The 15,236-nt window shown below is 46.1% G+C and overlaps 1 protein-coding gene across 1 annotated transcript in view; it reads left to right on the forward strand.

Annotated features, from left to right (window-relative positions):
• The window catches only part of LOC126485140 (kinesin-like protein KIF14), a 251,822-nt gene that overhangs the window by 183,283 nt on the left and 53,303 nt on the right, over nt 1-15,236 (forward strand). The window contains exon 15 of the mRNA XM_050108803.1: nt 9,820-9,960. The gene's annotated coding sequence lies outside the window, so the exon portion shown is untranslated. The remainder of the gene's footprint in view (nt 1-9,819; nt 9,961-15,236) is intronic.

Here is a 15,236-nt window from a genome sequence, read left to right on the forward strand (position 1 = left end):
TGATGAAAAATGTAGATTCTTCTGTAGTGCCCACCCGCAGTCTTTTCCTCACCTTTGATAGAGTGGTGCTGCCGTCAAAGATCAAAGCAGGCTATGAAATTATGACAGTCCAGCCGTACATTCCAAACCCGATGCGCATACCGGTGTCATCATTTCAATCGACTAGAATGTCTTGTCGACACGCAGCCAAATGTGTAACCTGAGGCAAGGATGCACATGAGGGCAATCACTTGCCACCTTCTACCTGCTGTATCAACTGCAGTGGTGGCCACGCCCCCACCTCTCGGTATTATCCCGTGTACCTAGATGAGCAGGCTGTCAAAGAGATTTGGGTAAAGGAAAAGGTGCCTTACCCAGTAGCTCGTAAGTTACTGGCTAGTTGTAAACCCTGTATTCTCCTGTCTGGCACCATAGTTCTGTTCTTGTTGTCCCTCGCTCCACGAAGGACACGGCCATGCAAGCGTGCGACCTGAAATTCAGCTCTGAGGTTGTGAAGACGCCCAGTGTCACGGTAGCATTGCCATCCCCCCGTCCCGCTGTGCAACAAAACGTCAAACTCTCGCCTCGAGAGGTGAAGCCACCAACTGCACTACCATTAGACAGGAAAGGATAGAATGAGTACTCCTGTGAAGACTTCCTCTTTCCCTCCAGCCAAACACCACGCGAGTCTTCCTCTAACTGGAAAGGCTCGAAGAAGACCGCTAAAGGCAAACAGTCTTCTCCTTCACCACCTCGAAGATCCTATTCGACGGTGGTACCTCAGCCCAGCCGGCCTCTGTCTCACCAGTGCGCATCATACACTGTTTTTCAGCACTGGACTCCACGGACTGACCACACAAGCAAGCCGATGCTTCTGTGGACCCCACGGAGCAGGAGCCTCCTGCGTCTGTGCCCTGTAGTAGCGACTCCACACCGGCTGTCACTCAGCGTCCGCCGAGTTGACACCCCTACATTTCTTCCTCCTGACTGTCCTCCAATGGAATGTTCACGGCCTTCAGTTCCACAAAGAGGATTTACGGCTGCTTTTAGCATTGCAGCACCCCCTTGTACTCTGCCTTCGACTGGCACTCTAATTCTTCCCTGGCGACCTTCGAAGGACAAGATCCCCCAGTTGCGATGACCAGGTGAACAATCTCACCAGTGTTATCCTTAGTGCTGCAGAATGTTCCATTCCTCACACTTCTTCTTTACCACATAGTCCCTTGACTATGCAATTCGCACACGTTGACGAGCTATCCGCATTTTTAACTGCCACCCTACGCTGGCGAACTGCATTCGTTATAAACAGATGCATGCGAAGTGTCATTGTGTTCTGTGGGATAGCAAAACAGCTAGCTGGCTTTCATTCACTAGTTCTTTTGACAGTTCCACAGCTTTCTCTGTCGTGTGGGCCAGCCTCCGACGGCTATCTGGCACCGAGATCCATTCCCCAATTTCTGGCCTGGCATTGGCTGATGATGTCATCGTGGACCCTCTTGCTATCTCCGACACCTTGGGCCATCATTTTGCCAAAGTTGCGAGCTCTTCCCACTATCACCCTGCCTTCCTCCATCAGAAACAAGTGAAGGAGGCTCGAGTGATACCCTTCTCTTTCTGCAGTTGACCATCTCAGTACTTTGTCCAACCGTGAATGGTTTTCTGCAAAATCCCAGACTGTGGCTGTGTTTTTCGATTTGGAGAAGGCTTAAGACACCTGCTGGAGAACTGGTATCCTTCGTACTCTTTACATGTGGGTCTTCTGTGGGCACCTGCCTGTTTTCTTTGGGCATTTTTACAAGACCGAGTTTTCTGGGTGCGAGTGGGGTGTGCCTTGTTGGACACCTGTATCCAGGAAAATGGTGTGCCTCAGGGTCCCATCCTGAGTGTTGTCCTCTTTACTATCGCGATTAACTCTATAATGGCCTGTCTCCTGCCGAGCATCTTCGGCTCTCTTTTTGTTGACAATTTTGCTATCTATTGCAGTTCTCCATGGACCTGCTTCACTGAGTGGCGTCTTCAGCACCATCTTGACCGTCTTTACTTCTTGAGCATCGACAATGGCTTTCGCTTTTCTACTCACAAAACTGTCTGTATGAATTTCTGGCAGCACAAATGGTTTCTCCAACCATCTCTACATCTTGGGCCGGTTGCCTTTTCGTTCATTAAAACTATGACTTTTCTGGGGCTCATGCTCAATAGGAAACTCTCTTGGTCCTCCCATGTGTCTTAACTGGCAGCCCACTGTATGCGGTCCCTCAATCTCCTACGTGTCCTCACTGGTATTTCCTGGGGTGCCGATCAAACCACCCTCCTCCTTTTGTACTGGTCCCTTGTCTATTCAAAACTTGACTGTGGGTGCTTTGTTTATGCATCTGCACGCCCATCCCTCTTACGCTGTCTCAACACTATCCACCATCGTGGCATCCGTTTGGCCACGGGCACCTTTTACACCAGCCCGGTTGAGAGTCTGTATGCTGAAGCTGCTGAATTACCACTGCCCTACTGCCGTGACTTTCTCCTTAGCAGATACGCATGCCATTTGTCTGCCATACATGGCCACCCATCCTATGCCTCCTACTTTGATGATTCCTTTGATCGTCAGTATGGTGCTCGTCTCTCTTCTCTGTTACCTCCTGGAGTCCGCTTTTGCCACTTACTATGGCGGCTTAACTCATACTACCTGCAACTTTCCCAGTGGGTGTGAACCCTTCACCACCTTAGCTTTCATTCGCTTCCTATGGACCCTACTCCAGCCTTGGTCTGTCGCCTCCAGTTTCACAACCTATGCATGGAACTTCGCGATAGTACCTTTGTATACACTGATGGCTCTTGGACTGACCGTGGGGTCGAGTGTGCCTTCGTCACTGGCACCCGTGTTCTGTCGATATCAGCTTCTGGCACACTCCTCAGTCTTTACAGCCGAGCTCTTCACCTTGTATCAGGCTATGGAGTACATCAAGCGACACAGGCTTTCCAGTTGTGTCCGCTCAGACTCGCTCAGAGCCCTTCAAAGTCTGTGTGCACTGTACACTGCCCATCCCTAAGTGCAACAGGTCCAGGAAACCTGTCACTTACTCATTGTTGGTTTCTGTGCGTCCCTGGCCATGTCGTCTGCCAGGAAATGAGGCTGCTGCTGTTGCTGCCATGGCTGCAGTCCTCGTACTTCAGCCCACGAGTACATTCCCTCTGATGATCTCTGTGTTGCTATCTGTCAGGAGGTGATGTCTCTTTGGTGTCGCCAATGGTCCTCCCTTCACAGGAATAAGCTTTGGCTTATGAAGTTTCTCCCAGTGCCTTGTACAAACTCCTCTTGGCCCTCCCGCCAGGAGGAGATTATTTTAACTCGGTTGCATACTGGGCTGGGCACTGCCTTTTAGGCCATCGTCATTTGCTCAGTGGCACTACCCCACCACTTTGTCCACATTGCGCACAAATTTTAACTGTCCACTACTTCCTGCTGGAATGGCCTTTTTTTTAAAAACATGGAAGTTCCAGCTTCGGTTTGCCGTCTGATCTATCAGCCGCCTGATTTATCAGCCATTTTAGCGAATGACTCGTGGGCTGTCAACCAAATTTTACTTTTTATCTGCCGCTACAATATGGTGAAGGCCATTTCATTTTTAGTTTTGGATCTCCATTACTGTATGGCTTTTTTAGCCCTTTTCCACATGCCTGTTTTTAACTGTCTCCTATTCTGTCCATTGGGACTGATAGTCGTTTAACTCTGCTCTGTGTTTGTGTTCTCTAGTTTTTACTTGGGTGTGTATTACCCGAGCTGTTTTCTTTGTGCCCTAAAGCAAAACAAAACGAACTCCTTGTGCCCCCATCGCCCTCCCCTCTTCGTGCCCTGCCCTGCCCCCTCCTCGTGCCCTGCCCCCCCCCCTTGCCCTCCCCTCCTCGTGCCCTGGCCCCCCCTCGCCCTACTACCCTCGTGCCCTCCCCTCCTCGTGCCCTGGCCCCCCCTCGCCCTACTACCCTCGTGCCCTCCCCTCCTCGTGCTATCCCACCCACACCCTCCCCTCCTCGTGCCCTCCCCCCCACCCTCCCCTCCTCGTGCCCTCCCCCCCCACCCTCCCCTCCTCGTGCCCTCCCCCCACCCTCCCCTCCTCGTGCCCTCCCCCCACACCCTCCCCTCCTCGTACCCTCCCCCCACACCCTCCTCTCCCCCCTGCGCTCCCCTCCTCGTGCCCTCCCCCCTGCCCTCCCTTCCTCGTGCCCTCCCCCCCTCGTGCCCTCCACTCCTCGTGCCCTCCCCTCCTCGTGCCCTCCCCTCCTCGTGCCCTCCCCTCCTCGTGCCCTCCCCTCCTCGTGCCCTCCACTCCTCGTGCCCTCCACTCCTCGTGCCCTCCCCTCCCCTCCTCATGCCCTCCCCCCCCTCCTCGTGCCCTCCCCCCCTCCTCATGCCCTCCCCCCCTCCTCGTGCCCTCCCCCCCTCCTCGTGCCCTCCCCCCCTCCTCGTGCCCTCCCCCATCCTCGTGCCTTCCCCCCCTCCTCGTGCCCTCCCCCCCCTCCTCGTGCCCTCCCCCCCCTCCTCGTGCCCTCCCCCCCTCCTCGTGCCCTCCCCCCCTCCTCGTGCCCTCCCCCCCTCCTCGTGCCCTCCCCCCCTCCTCGTGCCCTCCCCCCCCCTCCTCGTGCCCTCCCCCCCCTCCTCGTGCCCTCCCCCCCTCCTCCTCGTGCCCTCCCCCCCTCCTCGTGCCCTCCCCCCCCTCCTCGTGCCCTCCCCCCCCTCCTCGTGCCCTCCCCCCCCTCCTCGTGCCCTCCCCCCCCTCCTCGTGCCCTCCCCCCCTTCCTCGTGCCCTCCCCCCACACCCTCCCCTCCTCGTACCCTCCCCCCACACCCTCCTCTCCCCCCTGCGCTCCCCTCCTCGTGCCCTCCCCCCTGCCCTCCCTTCCTCGTGCCCTCCCCCCCTCGTGCCCTCCCCCCTGCCCTCCCTTCCTCGTGCCCTCCCCCCCTCGTGCCCTCCACTCCTCGTGCCCTCCCCTCCTCGTGCCCTCCCCTCCTCGTGCCCTCCACTCCTCGTGCCCTCCACTCCTCGTGCCCTCCCCTCCCCTCCCCTCCTCATGCCCTCCCCCCCCCCTCCTCGTGCCCTCCCCCCCTCCTCGTGCCCTCCCCCCCTCCTCGTGCCCTCCCCCCCCCTCCTCGTGCCCTCCCCCCCTCCTCGTGCCCTCCCCCCCTCCTCGTGCCCTCCCCCCCTCCTCGTGCCCTCCCCCCCCTCCTCGTGCCCTCCCCCCCTCCTCGTCCCCTCCCCCCCTCCTCGTGCCCTCCCCCCCTCCTCGTGCCCTCCCCCCCCTCCTCGTGCCCTCCCCCCCCTCCTCGTGCCCTCCCCCCCTCCTCGTGCCCTCCCCCCCCCTCCTCGTGCCCTCCCCCCCCCTCCTCGTGCCCTCCCCCCCTCCTCGTGCCCTCCCCCCCCTCGTGCCCTCCCCCCCTCCTCGTGCCCTCCCCCCCTCCTCCTGCCCTCCCCCCCTCCTCGTGCCCTCCCCCCCTCCTCGTGCCCTCCCCCCCTTCCTCGTGCCCTCCCCCCCTTCCTCGTGCCCTCCCCCCCTTCCTCGTGCACTCCCCCCCTTCCTCGTGCCCTGGCCCCCCTCCTCATGCCCTACCCCTCTCGTGCCCTCCCTCCCCACCCTCGTGCCCCCTCCTCGGCCTCTCATACCATTCCATTGACGCATTTCTCATTCTCTGTGACAATTATCTGTAAAAATTTATCATCTTCCTTATGAAATTGCTCTAAGAAAGCTATTTTTCCATTTTGTTTTCTTCAGTAAGTAGCCTTGGAACCCAACATGCACATTTCACAAAATTGCAACTTTTCAGGAGCAATTTTATCCAAAGTTGTCCATTCCACATTTGGAAATTCCACTGCTAAAGTTGAAATTGTGAATCACCAGTCTTCACGAATCGTTTCATCCACAGCTTCGACCAAACTGATGGGTGGCCTGATTGTGGTGTATTATGGACATTTTTCCCATCCATCCTTGAAAGTTCCCACCTACTCATGTGTTTTGCTGTCACTCATTCCATTGGGGCCATACACTTCACTTATTTGTCAATGAATTTCTGCTGCTGCAACATTCTTTGTTGTTAAAAACTGAATCACAGACTGTATTTCACAGTTGATGAATTGTTTTAAACATTTTGAACCGACACTTTAAACAGCAGACTGTGACAAAACCAATGCAAATGGCGTCATTTGATTTCAGTGTTCACATGTCATTCTATTAGCTATGGCAATTTGGATCTTACTTTCTGAATAACCCTCGTACTTGTATCCTAGCAGAGGATGAGGATTTGCATCATGACCTGTTATTTAGTGTTTGATGCTGTAGAACAATCGCAAAGAAATATAACTACTACAAACCTAAAATTTGGGAAACCTGTCAAATAAACAACAGGTGTGTATTGACTGCTTTGAAGTTGCTCTCATGAAACTCTTCCAGAGATGTAGTGAAAGCACACAATGGGCACACGTGTACTATATGTGGTCCTGCCTTTATCACATCGCTGCAGTCACTACTTGGAAGTTCTTAGTATTTCCAGCTGTATAGAGTAATAGCAGTTCTTTCCATTCCACATATGATGTGCTCAAGATTGTGCCAAATGGCAGTACAAAAGTCGAAGTCCAAACGTTTGGCAGATTTTTAATTTTGGAGAAACCTTACGGGGATAAAGAATGGCCTCATATTTTTATGTAGTCTTGGGAATGAAAATGGTGGGTAACAGGTTCATGGCGGTTCTTCCACTGGTTGATGAGATTGTAGTCAGATTATAAAACCTAGGTGAATTATATTGTGTATGATATGCTACATGCAATGTCAGCAGCTTGCTGAATCTGAATATTGAGTTGTCACAACTGTTTAACCATGAGGCTGATAAAGAAACCAAGGCCTTTGCTATTATTCTCATTTTCTTTTTGTTGGTTTTCTATGAAGTCCCATTTTATGTTTTCAGCTGTTCTGCAAAGATGGTGTTGATAGCTAAGTAGCCTATCAACATTGATACCCAGATACTTTGTAGTGTTGTTGCGCTGTATTTCCAGATAATAATGTACTTTGTTACTGAGATAGAATATACTAGACTCTCACTAATCCGGCCATTCCTGGCACATACAGGTGTCGGATTAGCGAAAGTGCCGGATTATTGAGTGTCTGAAATTTATTTTATATTTTTATTTTGTTTTTTACTTATTTTGAAAGCATAGGGGATATAGTGTACTGTACTTTATTGAACTGAAGGATACAGTTTTAAAACATAGAGGATATACTTGATTAAATCCAAAAATACATTAATTTTTAACTGTCGCAATGATGACTGAGGTATGCTTTATCATGAAACTGCTTTACAAGCATTTCATCGGTACTGCATGTATCTGGTTGTTGCATAATGTACTCCAGGAAGACCTCGGCAGCATCAGCATCGGCAGTGTGGAAAATCTTCATGTTCTCTCCTCCTGTGTCCTCTTCTTCATCACTTTCATCATTACTTTCTTGCACACTTTTTATTATTTCTTCATCTGTTAAAGTTTTGTCCGTATCACAATTTTCCTCATTCAGCCACATAGTAACATCTTCATCATCAATTTCTTCTCCTCCTGGAAGGTTGTGGAACATGTCAGTGTACAAAGAAACTGATAATTCCGAATTGACTGGCTCATTGCTGTCACTCACTACTGGCTCCAACTCGGCATCAATGGATGGTCACAATTTTCTCCAGTTCTTCATTATGGTAGCACTCTCCACTTTATCCCATGCTTCGGCTGCTTGGAAAACAACATCGCGTATGTTAATTGCTTTCCATGCCTTCAGCACAGTCTCAGTAGAGTTGATTTCACTTTCGTTCAGCAAAGAGACGAGAAGTGAATGTTGATAATGACGTTTAATTGATTCCAAAATTCCCTTGTCCATGGACTGAATTAGGGCTGTCACATTGGATGGGAGAAAGAGTACTTGTACATGCTTACTAGCGGACTTTAGAGAAACATCTGAAGGATGACTGGTAGCATTGTCAATTACTGTATAAGGATAGCTTTCAGTGGAAGCTTTTTCTTCTTTAGTTCTTTTCTCACTGCTGGTACAAACGTTTCATGGAACCACCGAGAGAATATTTGTCTGCCTATCTATGCATTCCACTGAGCACGATACTGCAATGGTAGAGTATTTATGTCAGTCTGTTGAAAACAACATGGATGTTGGGATTTTCCGATCACCATAAGCGGTAGTTTATGACTCCCATTTGCATTACAACACACCATTAATGTTACGTGCTGTTTCTGTTGCTTGTAACAATGAGCTTTTCTCATTCTTGGCAGCTTGAAGGAAGCATTTTGTAAAAGAGTCCTGTTTCATCAGCATTATACAAGGCATCAGCAGTTAAATCTTCTTCTATTATCTTCCATATCTTGCTTACAAACTCATCAGCATCCTTATCATTAGCTGAGTAACTTTCCCCAGTGACTGTCAGCTGCCGAATGCCAGGTCATTTTTTCCAGGTCGATAGCCAACCTTCGCTCGTTGCAAACGAGTTACTACCATCAAGTTGTTTGTTAAACACAGCTGCTTTTTCCTTTATAATCGGGGCACTGACTGGAATTCCTTTACTGTGTAGTTGTATGAACCATCTATAAATAGCTACGTCCAGTTCTTTATTCTCACTCTTTCGCACAACCTTCCGTTTTCCCAACTCGCTATTCATTTGTGTTGAGAACTGTCGAGTTACACCTTCTTTCTTTCTGGTGTCATAAATAGTTGCTCTTCCAACATTAAACTCAGCAGCAATGGCTCTCTGCGAAGAACCTCGATTTAACTTATCTAAAAGTTCAAGTTTCTGCTTGAGGTCTAGCGTAACGTGTTTCCTTTCTGAAGACATGATTCCGAGCTGTAAAGAAATCTACAGCTTCAAATACGGTATATAAAGCATTGTTTAACTAAGCATGATAATTCATTGTGCATGTGTTTTTGGATGTGCACTGGATTGCTGAGAGGCAGGACGACTTGAGTGCCGGATTAGCGAGAGTCAAGCGTACAGCAGTTTTTCAATGGGTTTGCATGGAGCTCCTACCTTGTATATTATGTATCTAATACTTGCAAGTCCTTGGTCACAATTTCTTCTGCTTCCAAAACTTTGGTCTGTTGAACCAATAGGCAGATAGATATCTGAGATGTATATAAATCTGACGAAGTTTCTGGCAATCCATGGGAGTATAGGGTAAACAGCCTAGGGGCAGAGTAGAGCCTTGAGGATACCCATTGCTCAGTTTGTGAAATTCACCTTTACCTTTGCCCTTGACCAAAGTAAAATTGGAATAGCTGGAGATTCAGCTTATTGTTCAGTAAAGGACATGTTCTTTTTACAGGAACTGTACTGATCAATTTAATTAAAATTATCTCTCTTTACCATTCCAAAATTACATGCCATTTTCTGTCATTTTCTTCCAATGCTTCATATACTCCACTTTTCCTCTATATTGTACTGCTTTCCCACTGTTACAGCTGCATTTCTTCAACAATTAAAACATTTAGACGCTTGTAATAGGATTGGTGGTAAGATGTATTGGAAGTGACACACATCTTCTGTCCATAAAAATTTAAATGCAGAAACCTTGCCCCCTCCTTTTTCTGTCTTTGTTGGTGTCTGCATTATAGGGAAAATACTTTTAGTACTTAAGGAAGCAAAATGTAGACACAGCCATATGTTGTTCTTCTTAAAGTATTAATTGCTTGCCCTAGGTATACTATAATTATGTTTTTATTGATTTTTGAGTTCATGGAAGTAATATACAGATAAGTATTGTTTAATTATTTCTGCAATAATTTGAAAGTAGTTTTCTGCTTTATATCCTTTGCCAGGAATTTTATCACCAACACATTGTTAAGGATCACAGATTAATGCCAGTCATAAAAGTATATGATACTGAATGTGATGTAGTTGCAGTCTGGGAACCTGACTTTTTTTCTGATTGGTTGCATCAGCTGAGAGTCCACGAACCGGTAAGTACAATAGAAACTTCTTTTTTCTGTGTGTGTTGGAATTAATAACTGCAGTAAATAAAACTCACCTCTGCCACAGTTTTCTTTATTGAATGTTGACAACCAGTCAGCTAGTAGGAAGTCCAGGACAGTGGTGTATGTGAGCTGCTCCATAGTGTCCCCTGCTTAATTATGATGTAGGTTCACATCTGTGTTGGATGCTGTGGTATGAAATCTGGAGGCACCTGGTGTCCAAAAGTATACCCTGTCAAGTCACATCAGATGATGGATGTAATTTCATTGCTGTTTGTGTCTCACTCTTTGTAACTGGACAGAGTTACCCATCCCACACAATGTGATTATGGTTGCCCATATTCATATAACTGAAGTTGAAAGATATCATCCAAAACCAGAAGTTTTTATTACAAACATTGTGCAAGTATCATGTTTTATTTATGGTAAGTACAGAGCAGAAGAGGAGACTGAATGGCACTAGTGCAGCCCTTAAATAGGCATCTACCAATTTACACTTGTCTTACCGTCAATAAATGTTAGAATCACTTTACCATAAATATTTCCATTAAGAATTTACTTGCACACCTAATTCCCAGAAGCATTCACAGTAACCAGATCTGTTCAATCTGTATAATTTCCAATAAGACCACTGGGCCATTTTTATGGTAAATATTTCGAAAAGAAAAGCTGAGGAATAATTATAGACATAGTTCAACAATAAGTGGAGAAACGGAAAAAAGTATTTCAAGAATAACAATTGTAAAACATTAAACTTGTCCATCAGATCACAACAGCCTATTAAATGCGAAAGAGGAGCTTCTCTTGTTAGTACAAGACAGAAAAATCAAAAGCTGTTCTTACAGGTGTGCTATTCATAACAGAACAATATTTACAAGTGACAGAAATTGATTAGCTGCACCTGGTTGATTTCAGCAAATGGGAAGTGGCTTTATGCACAGAAAGTGAAATAAAGTCCAAGGCCATAGACATAAATGAGTACTCTACTGAACAGCTCTATGAGATCTGTAGTTCTGTAATAGCTTGAAAACAAATGAGGTAGCATTTCTGCCAGCGTACAGGCTCCCAACTTCAAAACTTTTTAGTCTATATTAAACAAGTAGAAGGTGTACCAATGAGACTTGGTTGGAATAAGTGTGATGTTAATGTATGTGGAGATTTTAATACTGACTTCATCCCAGTAGGAAGGTGGTGCAATAAAATTTGCAGGGGATCATTTATTTCTAAACCCAAATGTATTTCACGGAATATATGTGAGGGCTATAATAAATGATGTGCCAATGATGATCAGATGACAGCAATAAAGTATCAATCAGGTTCAACTAAGAAGGAAAACATACAATTTCATAGAATCATTAACAGTGTTTGCATACTGTAGGAAGATCGTTTTTACTAGTGTTGCCATTAACAGAGAAAATCTGCATATGTCGGAAGTTATTCGTTTGCCTCAGAGTGCTACGAATATTTTTGTGATTGTCACAGCTGCTCACATATAATCATAAAACACAGGTAATGGTGCCAACAGTGTGAGGTGTAGTCAGTGTTCACCTCATTGCTCCTCACCGATTGTAGCCCTAATGTGGGGGCAAGGCCTGCCTCCTGTACCTCCCAACACCCACTACACAAAGTATCTTTATATCATGGCCAAACAGTACTGACTCATTTACACTATTCGAAGAAAATTTACATAATGAATAATGAGAAGTAGTTTACAAAGGACATACAGTAAAACTGAAATTTATTTCTTAAAAACATTCTTACATTATTATATTTTCAGTTTTCAGGAACAAGTGTCAGTGGCAGCCTTGAGAAAGGGTGGCTAATATGTTTGTTCAAAGTGTCTTATGCCAGAAAGATGGAGCTTTATTTAATGCAGAGAACTAGTTCTAATACACAAAGGAGTACTTTCAGCTTATTGCAGAAAATTTTACTATGTCTCTAAAAGGCAAAAACCACATATAGTGCACTAAAAATAAAAAAGTCCAAATTTAATACGAAGGCAGTTTGGAGCCTTACTAGGCATAAAAAGAATAAACTCAGCAAGGCAAGAGATATTCAGCTCTGCCACGGCAACAACAGTGAGACAGCTGATATTACATCAAACTTCTGGCTACTAAATTCAGTGAATTCTTCCTAGCAGCACGTACAGTGACAGAAAGGAACCATTGGAAAGCAGATCCATTAGACTGATTTAGGCAGACATGTCGTACCCCACCAGAAGACATCAGTTTTGCCAGGTAATCTGTTGGAGAGATCACAAAAAAAAAAAAACATTAGATCATTAAAAAACAGTAAATCTTCTGGCTGTTATGGTATTTCAACCAAAGTACTAAAATCATGCTCATGTGGTGTCCCCCACCCCTCCTCCTCCCACCCCCCACCATCTCTCCTTGTTGCTTCTGTAGTTGCAGTGGTAACCAGTTGATGAGTCAAGGTGTATTTCCTGAAAGACTTAAGTATGCTGTTGTAGTGCAGGTTCTGGGTGAGTTAGGGTTTGGGTTGGTGGGTTTTGCAGGTGTGGTCTTATTTTATAAAACCATTTATTAACACACAAACACAATGACACCAACAGAATGTCAGGCAATTAATAATGAATCAACAATATTCTGCCTATAGCTAATACTTCTTTAAAATAGGCATAACATAATAATAAAATAAATTTTAAAAAATATCCCTGAGCTATGCAATACATATAAAATTCAAATGTACTTCAGCCCGTTTAAGACACAAGCAGGTGCCAACTGAGGGCAACAGAATAGAAAGCACAATATTCAACCTCTCTGCCTATAGCCTGTTACAATTGGACAGTCATAGAAACACAGTAGAAAAAATGATTAAAATCACAATAGGATCTACCTCTACTACCAAGGATCTCCACTAGCAACGTACTTACACTACATACAGCAGTGCTATCTAGTCTACAGACAATAACAGCAACTCAAAATTCAGAGAACTTATAGCTATGTACATCAGTTGAATACACCTTCAGTGAGATTACAAATTGTATATAGGATTCCTGTGTACAATGGAGATAAGGCACAGCACAAAAATCACATGCTTGCACCCCCATGACCACACCATGTAATATTGTAAAATGTAATAAACATGAATATTCAAAATACATACACGAGCCACTATTCAAAACACATTACTAGCATCTGCCATCCAGTAATTTCAGTCTGACAGCTTGTCAGCTGCCTGCCAGACACTTCAGACCATTAAAGCACACTCCTAGTGCTCCATAAACCACAGCAGGAAAAAAAAAGAAAGCTCTTCTCTGTTTCCTGTTGTGGATGCAGTCTTCTTTGACCCCCAGGTGAAGACACATCTGCCCTATGGGTAGGTGTTGCCCTGCATTGTTGTTGTCTGCCCGGCTCCTAGGCACAACACATTCTAGCTGAACTAATGGCTTGGTTGCTGGTCGCCAACTAACTCTCTGCTCTGCTCCAACTGTGGCTCTCAACAGCAACTTGGACTCGACAGGCATCATCCAGGACAACTCTGGAGAGGGCTCCAATACAGGACCGCTGCTACCTCATGACTTGCACACTGCTAGCCATTGTGGCTTCCGACAGTGGCTGAAGCTGTCCACTGACTGACACATCAAGGCTCGGCCAGCCAATATGGACAACCATGGCCACTGCATCGATCCTTGGCCGCGACAGTTTGCCACATGTTTGTCCACCTCTTTCACTGTGGCAGAGCTGTTGGCCTGTAGATGGTGCCTTTACCACTTGTTACAGCTGACTTACTTATCACTCCATCTTCAGGGCCAGCCAGTCATTAAGCACACCTCAGCTGTTGTGCCAGTCTGGCTCCTGGCAACACTATTCGGGAGGACGAAGGTTCAATCCCGCATCCGGCTGTCCTGATTTAGGTTTTCCGTGATTTCCCTAAATCGCTTCAGGCAAATGCCGGGATGGTTCCTTAGAAAGGACATGGCCGATTTCCTTCCCCATCCTTCCGTAATCCGAGCTTGTGCTCCGTCTCTAATGACCTCATTGTCGACGGGATGTTAAATAGTAATCTCCTCCTCCTCCTGGCAACACTCTCGAGGCCTGTCCATCACTTACAACACGACAATGTCACTGGACTCCACATGATGTTGGTTTCATTTGCTTGCTGGCTGACTAACTTTTTCTACATCTCGCCACCCCAGCTAACCTCGGAGTGTCGCAGCTGCAGCTCAAACACAGACAACCATGCCCTCTGGTCAAATTATGAATGCCAGAAAAGTGCTGCCATGGATGGCTGGATGGGAAGTAAATCAAAATGCTACAAAACTCAGTTTCATGGCACACAGCAGCAACACTCTCTTACAAAAGTGGAGATAAGCAAATGACCTATAATTTTCGACTAATCTCCTACAACCTGTTTTGTCAAATTTTTTTGAGGTGGTAGCTCTCTGAGAATAACACATTAACAGCAGTTCGATTCAGCTTTCTTATACCTCCTAGTACCAAGATTGTTTTGTTTCATTGAGTACCACTGGGGTCATAAAGACTCCAAGTAATTTACACAGGATCTATTGGCAGTATTTGATATACTTCTGAACTGATATAAAAACGCACATAACTGAATTGAAAGCAGGAAAACCTCATGTATAAGAACTTTCAGATGTCCTTTATATTGAACATCCTTGCATTTAGAACAAAGCAACTCCAAATATTATTACAGATAAAAGAAATAAGTCATTTGCACTGTTTTTTATGTTTTCTATCAACAGATCATTTACATAGGGAGCACTGTCCATATTTTAGCCCCCCTTCCTTGCACTTGTGCTGAAGGAAGAACAGGAGCTTTGCTGCTCTGACTTCTGTTAATGTGTAAGAGAGATGATCCCAGTTCAAAAAGGAATGCTGCTCTTTTGTAGTAGATAGCTTTCTCAAATCCAGGAGTTAAGTCGAGAAAAATTGTGAAAACACTGAATCACTAATATCCAAAATATTATAAAAAAATAAACATGGGCAATCTTCTTGTCATACTTTTGTGGTATAGCTCCTGACTAATTTGTCCATTGTATATACGCTGACTTATTTGTATTATATACATGAAATATATATGCAGTTGTGAATATGGACTACTATCAGCTGTATAATGGAACAGGACTCGAACCTGGATTTTGCGCTTATTGCAAGTTGGTGGTCGTCCATAGCCACAACTGGGAATATATTTCATCTGTTTCATAACAGCTTTAGTCACCACAGTGCCTGTTCCTTCAGCTATGTGTGCATGTCTGGAGGAACTTCGCATTGTAATTCAGA

The sequence above is a fragment of the Schistocerca serialis genome, chromosome 6 (genome assembly GCF_023864345.2).
Source record: "Schistocerca serialis cubense isolate TAMUIC-IGC-003099 chromosome 6, iqSchSeri2.2, whole genome shotgun sequence".
NCBI classification, from domain to species: Eukaryota; Metazoa; Arthropoda; class Insecta; order Orthoptera; family Acrididae; genus Schistocerca; species Schistocerca serialis.